Source organism: Anas acuta, chromosome Z (genome assembly GCF_963932015.1).
Source record: "Anas acuta chromosome Z, bAnaAcu1.1, whole genome shotgun sequence".
In the NCBI taxonomy this organism is placed as follows: domain Eukaryota; kingdom Metazoa; phylum Chordata; class Aves; order Anseriformes; family Anatidae; genus Anas; species Anas acuta.
This window is the reverse complement of record NC_089017.1, coordinates 43,804,015-43,810,990: the sequence shown is the minus strand read 5'-3', so window position 1 is coordinate 43,810,990 and position 6,976 is coordinate 43,804,015. Positions and strand designations below refer to the sequence as shown.

The window sequence follows — 6,976 nt, the reverse complement described above, 5'->3', positions numbered from 1 at the left end:
TCTGGCTAACTTGACTAACATATAAATAAATGACAGTCGTGATCAAGACAAAATTGGTAATGCTTAGTGATGTGGTTCTTCTACAGATATGGTTCTTAGCACCAGGGGCACTATTTACCCCTCTTCACTTTTGCATTCAGGCTACGATCTCCTAGATCAATCAATTCACTGCAATCTGTAACCAATTTTCTTTTCTCAGTTACATTAGTTCATCTTTCCTTGGTGCTGAAGAAAAGTTACAACCAATATGGCACTTATTTATATAGCTCACAGGCAACGAAAAACAGCTATATCGTAGAGTCTTTGGGGCTAACACTCAAACAGAAAGATAATAAAGCAATCACCCTTTACTTAGAATTGAGCTCCCAAGGTCCTTTAATTCAGCAGAAGTGATCTATCTAAACAGAGAACTCTTCTCAGTTTGAAAGCCTAAAACAGCTATTATTTGCGTATAGGCAATCAATGTTCACACCACTTAAACTCCAGCTAAAAATAGACAAAACCATGATTATAAGGTTTTTGGTGGTTTTACTCAGCTGGGTGGCTGAACACCATGACCACTCTCTCACTCCCCCTCCTCAAAGGGAAAGGGGGAGAAAATACAATAGTAAGGGCTTAGGGGTAGAGACAAGGACAGGGAGATCACTCACCAATTACCATCAATCAATAATAATCAATAAATTAGATTAGACAAGTGAGAAACTAAAAGCAAACTAAACCCACCTTCCCCTGTACTGCTCCAGCACGGGTCCCCCACAGGTGGGGGCAGCTCCCCCCAGACCCCCTGCTCCTGCGGGGGCTCCTCTCCACGGGCTGCAGCTGCGGCCCGGGGCCTGCTCCTGCGGGGGCTCTCCATGGGCCGCAGCCTCCTCCAGGCCACATCCACCTGCTCCAGCGGGGGCTCCTCCACCCATGGGGGGGCTGCAGCGTGGAGATCTGCTCCATGGGGGACCCATGGGCTGCAGGGGGACAGCCTGCTCCACCAGGGGCCTCTCCCTGCACAGCCCGCAGGGGAACTGCTGCTGCCTGCCTGCCTGCAGCACCTCCTGCCCTCCTGCGGCCCTTCTCTTGGAGCTGCAGGGCTGCTTCTCTCACGCTTTCACAATCCTCTCTCTCCCAGCTGCTGTTGCACAGCAGTATTTTCCCCCCTTCCTTAAATCTGCTCCCCCGAAGCCCACCCAGCAGCACTCCCTGCCTCGGCTCTGGCCAGCAGCAGGTCCTTTTTGGAGCCATCTGGAGCTGGCTCTGCTCTGATGCTGACAAGATGGGGCTGCATTCATTTCCAAACTGGCTGTCATAAAGGCCTTCACCTTTGCATTACATTGAGGCAGCGGTGATCTCAGCCTTATTGTAGTTCTCTGCGTAATGTCGCTCCCAAAAGAGATCCCAAGGTCCAGAACAGACATGGAAATAACTGGGGGGTTGTAAGGAAAACAATTGTATTCCATCCTACAGCAACACCAGAGCTGTCTGGAGAGTTTAGGAGTCATCTGAATTTTGTTATTTGTGTTTGATCTGAACTAAGGAAGAAAGGACCAGTTACTAGAAAAGAATGCATGCCTGACAATGATACAACCAGATGGGAGGCTGTTTGATCTGGGTCTGTGGGTTTTGGATCTGTATGCTGTTGAGGAGATTGTTGGAATTCTGATTACAGAATAAAGAACCTCCAGAAAGTGCAGGACGCCAGTGCTGGAGAGCACGGCTCACACTTTGACGCTTCCTGGGACTGCCTAGCACATTAACAGGTCTCGGCCCCAAATGGCTGTGCTTCAAAAAGGTTTCCCTCTCTCAAGCATTTGCTGCTCTGCACTTCCTTTTCTTTCACTGGAGAGTCAGATCAATTGGTTGCTTTGCACTTGGACACGTTCCTTGGAAAGCTGCTTAAACTCTCTTCAAACCCTGGACTACCTGGGAATTGATTGCTTCCTCTAACTGGCACTGATGCTGTAGCTGGATCCCTCGAAATCCCATTTGACTGCTTCTGCTTCCTGAGCAGGTGACAGAAACTTTCACAACCAGAGAGCAGAGAAGAAGGAGTTGGACTTCTGCATAGGGGAAATATTTGGAAGTTTTGAAGATGTTTCCCCTGCTCAGCTGCCAACCCTACGTTAACCAATCACCTGATCTTTTGCATTCCAGTGTGAGGAAGGTTTTAGCAATTCGTGTCAATAGAGAGCTTGAAGGGAAATGCGTTCCTTTCATACATTGTAAACTTTGATTCTTGCCCTATTTGGAAGACTGAGCCATTTATAACACCAGCAAAAGTCTCAAATCAGTTAGGAAGGAAAGTTAGTTCTGAAAATACTCAGTCACCTCTGTGCATGCCAAACCCTTAATGGCACCGTGCAAAACGCAGATTGCAGTGATGAATCGCGTTGTGGAATGAATGGCAACATACATATTTGGCTCCAGATCCAAAATGTCACTTATTTGCCCATTTTATTTAGGGTAGCACTCCCCTCCCCTCCCATTCCCTCCCTGGCCCATTCCTTACTTCCCACCAATACCCACCCCCTCCCTCCCCTTCCCTCCCCTTCCCTCCCCTCCCCTCCCCTAAACTCCCCTAAATTCCCCTAAACTCCCCTAAACTACCCTCCCCTCCCCTAAACTCCCCTCCCCTAAACTCCCCTAAACTCCCCTAAACTCCCCTAAACTCCCCTAAACTCTCCTCCCCTCCCCTAAACTCCCCTCCCCTAAACTCCCCTAAACTCTCCTCCCCTCCCCTAAACTCCCCTAAACTCTCCTCCCCTCCCCTCCCCTAAACTCCCCTCCCCTAAACTCCCCTCCCCTCCCCTAAACTCCCCTCCCCTAAACTCCCCTCCCCTCCCCTAAACTCCCCTCCCCTCCATTCCCCTAAACTCCCCTCCCCTCCACTCCTCCAAACTCCCCTACACTCCACTCCACTCCCCTATGCTCCTCTACACTTCCCTCCTCTACACTCCCCTCCCTACACTCCTCCGCTACACTCCCTTCCCCTACACTCCCCTACACTCCCCTTCCCTAGACTCCCCTCCCCTACACTCCCCTAAACTCCCCTCCCCTACATTCCCCTACACTACACTCCCCCAAACCCCCCTGCACTACACTCCCCTGCACTCCCCTCCTCTATGCTCATCTCCCCTGCACTCCCCTCCCCTGCATTCCCCTCCCTACACTATCCTCCCCTACACTCCCCTCCCCTACACTCCCCTACACTCCCCTCACTATCCTACACTATCCCAACACTATCCTACACTAGCCTACTCTCCCCTACAATGCCCTACATGCCCCTGCCCTGCCCTGCCCTCCCCTCCCATTCCCTCCCCTTCCCTCCCTTTCCCTCCCCTTCCCTCCCCTTCCCTCCCCTTCCCTCCCTTCTTGTCCTTTTCTTTCCCCCTCTCTTCTCTTCTCCCCTCTTCTTCTCCCCTCTTCTCCTTCCTTTCACGGATCTGAAGGCAGAAGGGGAAGAAGCGTAACTCCAGATCGCTTCAGTCGCTCTGGCAGCTTGTGTCACTGGCTGATCCATGGGAATCCATCAGCAGCAATCGGAAGCGTTCCAGCTGCTGTGGGACCAGTCAGGGAACAGTCTCAAACTGGGAAGCGCTGACTTCCTTCCGCGGCTCAGACAGGTGACTTTCAATTTCGCCCTGGCTGGGTTGTGTCCCCTTGCTCTGTCCCCACCTACACTGCAGTTTGGTTTAGAAGCAGCAGCACGGTTTGGAAGTAGTTCCACTACTTCCATTTTCGGTGATTTGGCTTGGCTCGCCAAGTGGTTTCTGTCAACAGAACACAAGAAGGAGATTTGGGTTAGAAACAACTACATGAGGAGCTCCTTTCCACATGGGCAATGAATATTTATCCTTTCCTAATGGAGACTACAGTGGAAGAGATAAGGACAGATCATTCCGAGAGATTTTTCAGAGAATTGTCCCTTGGGGGTGCTTAGTCCAGAGGACCAGAGTTCATCTGTCCAAAGTACACCATGGAAGCACTCTGAATTACTTCCTAACAGAAGCATGGCCTTACCATGTCCGATACGGCTTCGGCTGGTTTCAGTGTTCTTCTTCACTTCATAAATACCTACATTAAGTACTGTCCTATCAAGCAAGTACCTTATTCTCTTGATATCTCTGAGTTGATGGAAGACCCAAGACACTTGGCTCTTCACATCATTGGAAGAACCAAGTGTACTTCCAATATTCACAGCTTCGGAGGAAATGGAGATGAGGTTGAGAGTGGATGAAAAACACCAAGTGTTCTTCCCATCTTCACAGCTTCTAAGCAAGTGGAGATGAGGCTGTGCAAGAACCAAACAAACTGCTGATCCAGAAGCAGCCTAAAGACTGTCTTTAAACAGAGCCTTGCATTCTTCATCTTTATACCATTACTCGCCTTCAAGGGCATGATCGTGATCTTATTGACTTCCTACCACTACAGCAACGTACCTGCTTCTCTCACAAAAGTTACGGGTGGCAACTGGAAATATTCACCAGCATTCTGTATTTCACTCCTCATCTCAATTCTCTTTTGGCCTGCGAAGCTTTTCAGATCAGAGATGAAGATCAGATGTAATCTGGAGTTTGGGATACTGCAAAGGAAAAGAAGAATCATACTGAGAACTCTTTTCAACCTCACTTGCAAGCGCCAAAGTCAAGAATACCAAAAGGAAAAAGGATGCCACTTGATCATGGTAAGCATAAATTTGAGCACAGGTCTCCTCTAACTGAAGCGAGGTTAAACAGGTTCCAAACAAGGTTAAGGAGCACACCCACAATCATTTCCATAAAACTGTGTTTTCAAACAAATGGTTGAAAGATTTAGATTTTCTTACAAGCGACGAATGAAAAATAAAGAAAGAAAAGAAAATGACCAGGACATGCAGTCTAGCTTACTCTAGCTTACTTTGCCTAGTTCAGAATCTGCGTCTTGGGTCACAATCAGGAAGCAGCATTGTGCAGAAATGCCAAAGCCTCCCCAAACTTGTTCTATCTTCATCAACAAGGGCTTTGATACTGCTGCCTCCTCAGCAACATCGGCAATTGACTAGGAAAGTTGGTGTCCACCAGGTCAAATCAGGACTAGGAAATCCCTCTTGCCACAACTGCACACTTGCACCAGAGTTGGCAGGTCAGAGCGATGGACAGAGAAGCGTCTAGAAGGGTGTTAGAAAACAGACTTTAGAACAGATTTCCATCAGCCCAGGAACAATTACTTGCTCATCCCTTCAGACTGAACTCTAAGTAGAAGCAGGTGATCCCAAGCTGCATTCCTGACATCTATGCTGCAAAGTCATCCAATGTGACATGTTATTCTACCAGTCTGTAATGAACATAAACAAGAGTTTGAGTTGAGGATGTTGGTTTAGAATTAAGCTCAAAGTGTTAGTCCTTGGATATGTTTTTGTCTGCAAGTGTTTTCACTGTTTCCCAGACAATGTCTCCAGCAAGCTAGCTGTTGTTTCATTTGTTCTGTTCTGTTTTGTTCTGTTCTGTTTTGTTTTCTCAGTAAGGTTTCTTAGAGAGATAAGATTGAAGTGATCGTATTGCATGCCCATCCACCCCTCCCCTTTGCTTGTCCAGAGCTTTTACCTTGTCTACCACGATGCATGAACTTGGTCATAGGCACAGTTGTTTCAAAGACATTCTGCTGCTCGACCTGTTGTGAAAACAGAGAGCTAAGTATTTGGACGAGAACATGCTTCCACCTGCACTATGACCTCCACAACTAGATATGGAGCCATATCAGCCAGAAGGAAGTTTCCTTCACAGCTGCTGCTTCTTACACTATCTGGACTCTTACTTTTACTCTTACTTGCCTTTCCTGCATTAGCACAAAAAAAAAAATAAAACAAATTTTGGAGATTACCTTTGCCATCTGATGTCTTCGTTTCCAGAAACTACCCTGAATCACCTTTATGAGAACTGTCCCACACTGCGAGCATGGGTGTTGCAGTCAGGCCAGATATGTCCCTTCTACGTCAATAACCAAATCTGTCAAGTTAAGAACATGGAATTAATGAAAAGGAAATCCTTCTATTTTGATCTGAGTTCACTTTTTTTTTTTTTTTCTAGACCAAGAAGAACCAGCAAAAGCCGGGTGAAAAATGAAATGAAAAATGTTAAGGCCAGGCAGCTTGCTCACTGCAAGTGCTAATCTGAAAGCAGATGGAGTGCATCTTCATACACTCCATCCTGAGAGACTCCACTCAACAGGCCAGAGCAGCTGATGAAGTGCATTGCTGTCCTGAAGTTTAATGTGATGGGCTACTTTTAAGTCTCTTGTTTATGCTGTAGTACTTGAGGTCTATGGCAGGACCACAGCACACTCTTATTTGTCTACCCTTCTTTCTTGATCGTGTGTGGGAAAGAGAGAACGTGCAGAGGCCCTCAGCCACATGTTGCACCTCTCACTCTGTGCAGCTACATCACTGAGCCCAAGTACCAAACTTCATGCTTGTGAAAGGACTTTACACAAACTACAGAAATCTAAATTGAAGCATCCAAACACTTACAGAAGGGTGGGCCCTCTCGATGCACCTCAACGTGGGATCCACAAGTCCTCACATGGTTTCATCCAGCACACTTCTCTGTCCCTCCTCGCTACACTTGCTCAGAGGCAGCTGTTACCAAGGTGTCACAGTGACATCATTCAATTCTGTTTCTGAAGTCATCACCGTAGGCCCCTGGCAGCGGCAACACAACACTCTCTGTTGCTAATGCGAATGTCTCAGAAACAAGTAGAGAAGTACCACTCTCCCCAAGCTGACTTGAATTGGAGTAGTTCCAAAATTATTCTCTGCCCCCCTACATCTGTGGAAGGTGTGTGATAAATCTTTTCCTTAAGAAAGGATTACAAGCCAAAAAAAGCTTGCTTCTGATACGTTCCCCTTCCTTTTAGAGCTGTTCACCTTTGATTTCCAAGGAAGAAAAAAGAAGGTGAAATCAACAATTCTCCTCCTCCGAGTTGGGAATAGGAAATAAGCCCAATTATTTAG

General features: G+C 47.4%; 1 long non-coding RNA gene across 1 annotated transcript; it reads right to left on the bottom strand.

Moving 5' to 3' along the window:
• Positions 1-4,890: 4,890 nt before the first annotated feature.
• LOC137847742 (uncharacterized) lies at positions 4,891-6,096 on the bottom strand. Its single transcript, XR_011091056.1, has 3 exons — positions 5,848-6,096; positions 5,571-5,637; positions 4,891-5,134 (listed from the first exon to the last, which is right to left on the bottom strand). It is a non-coding gene; the product is annotated as an uncharacterized lncRNA (long non-coding RNA).
• Positions 6,097-6,976: the final 880 nt, after the last annotated feature.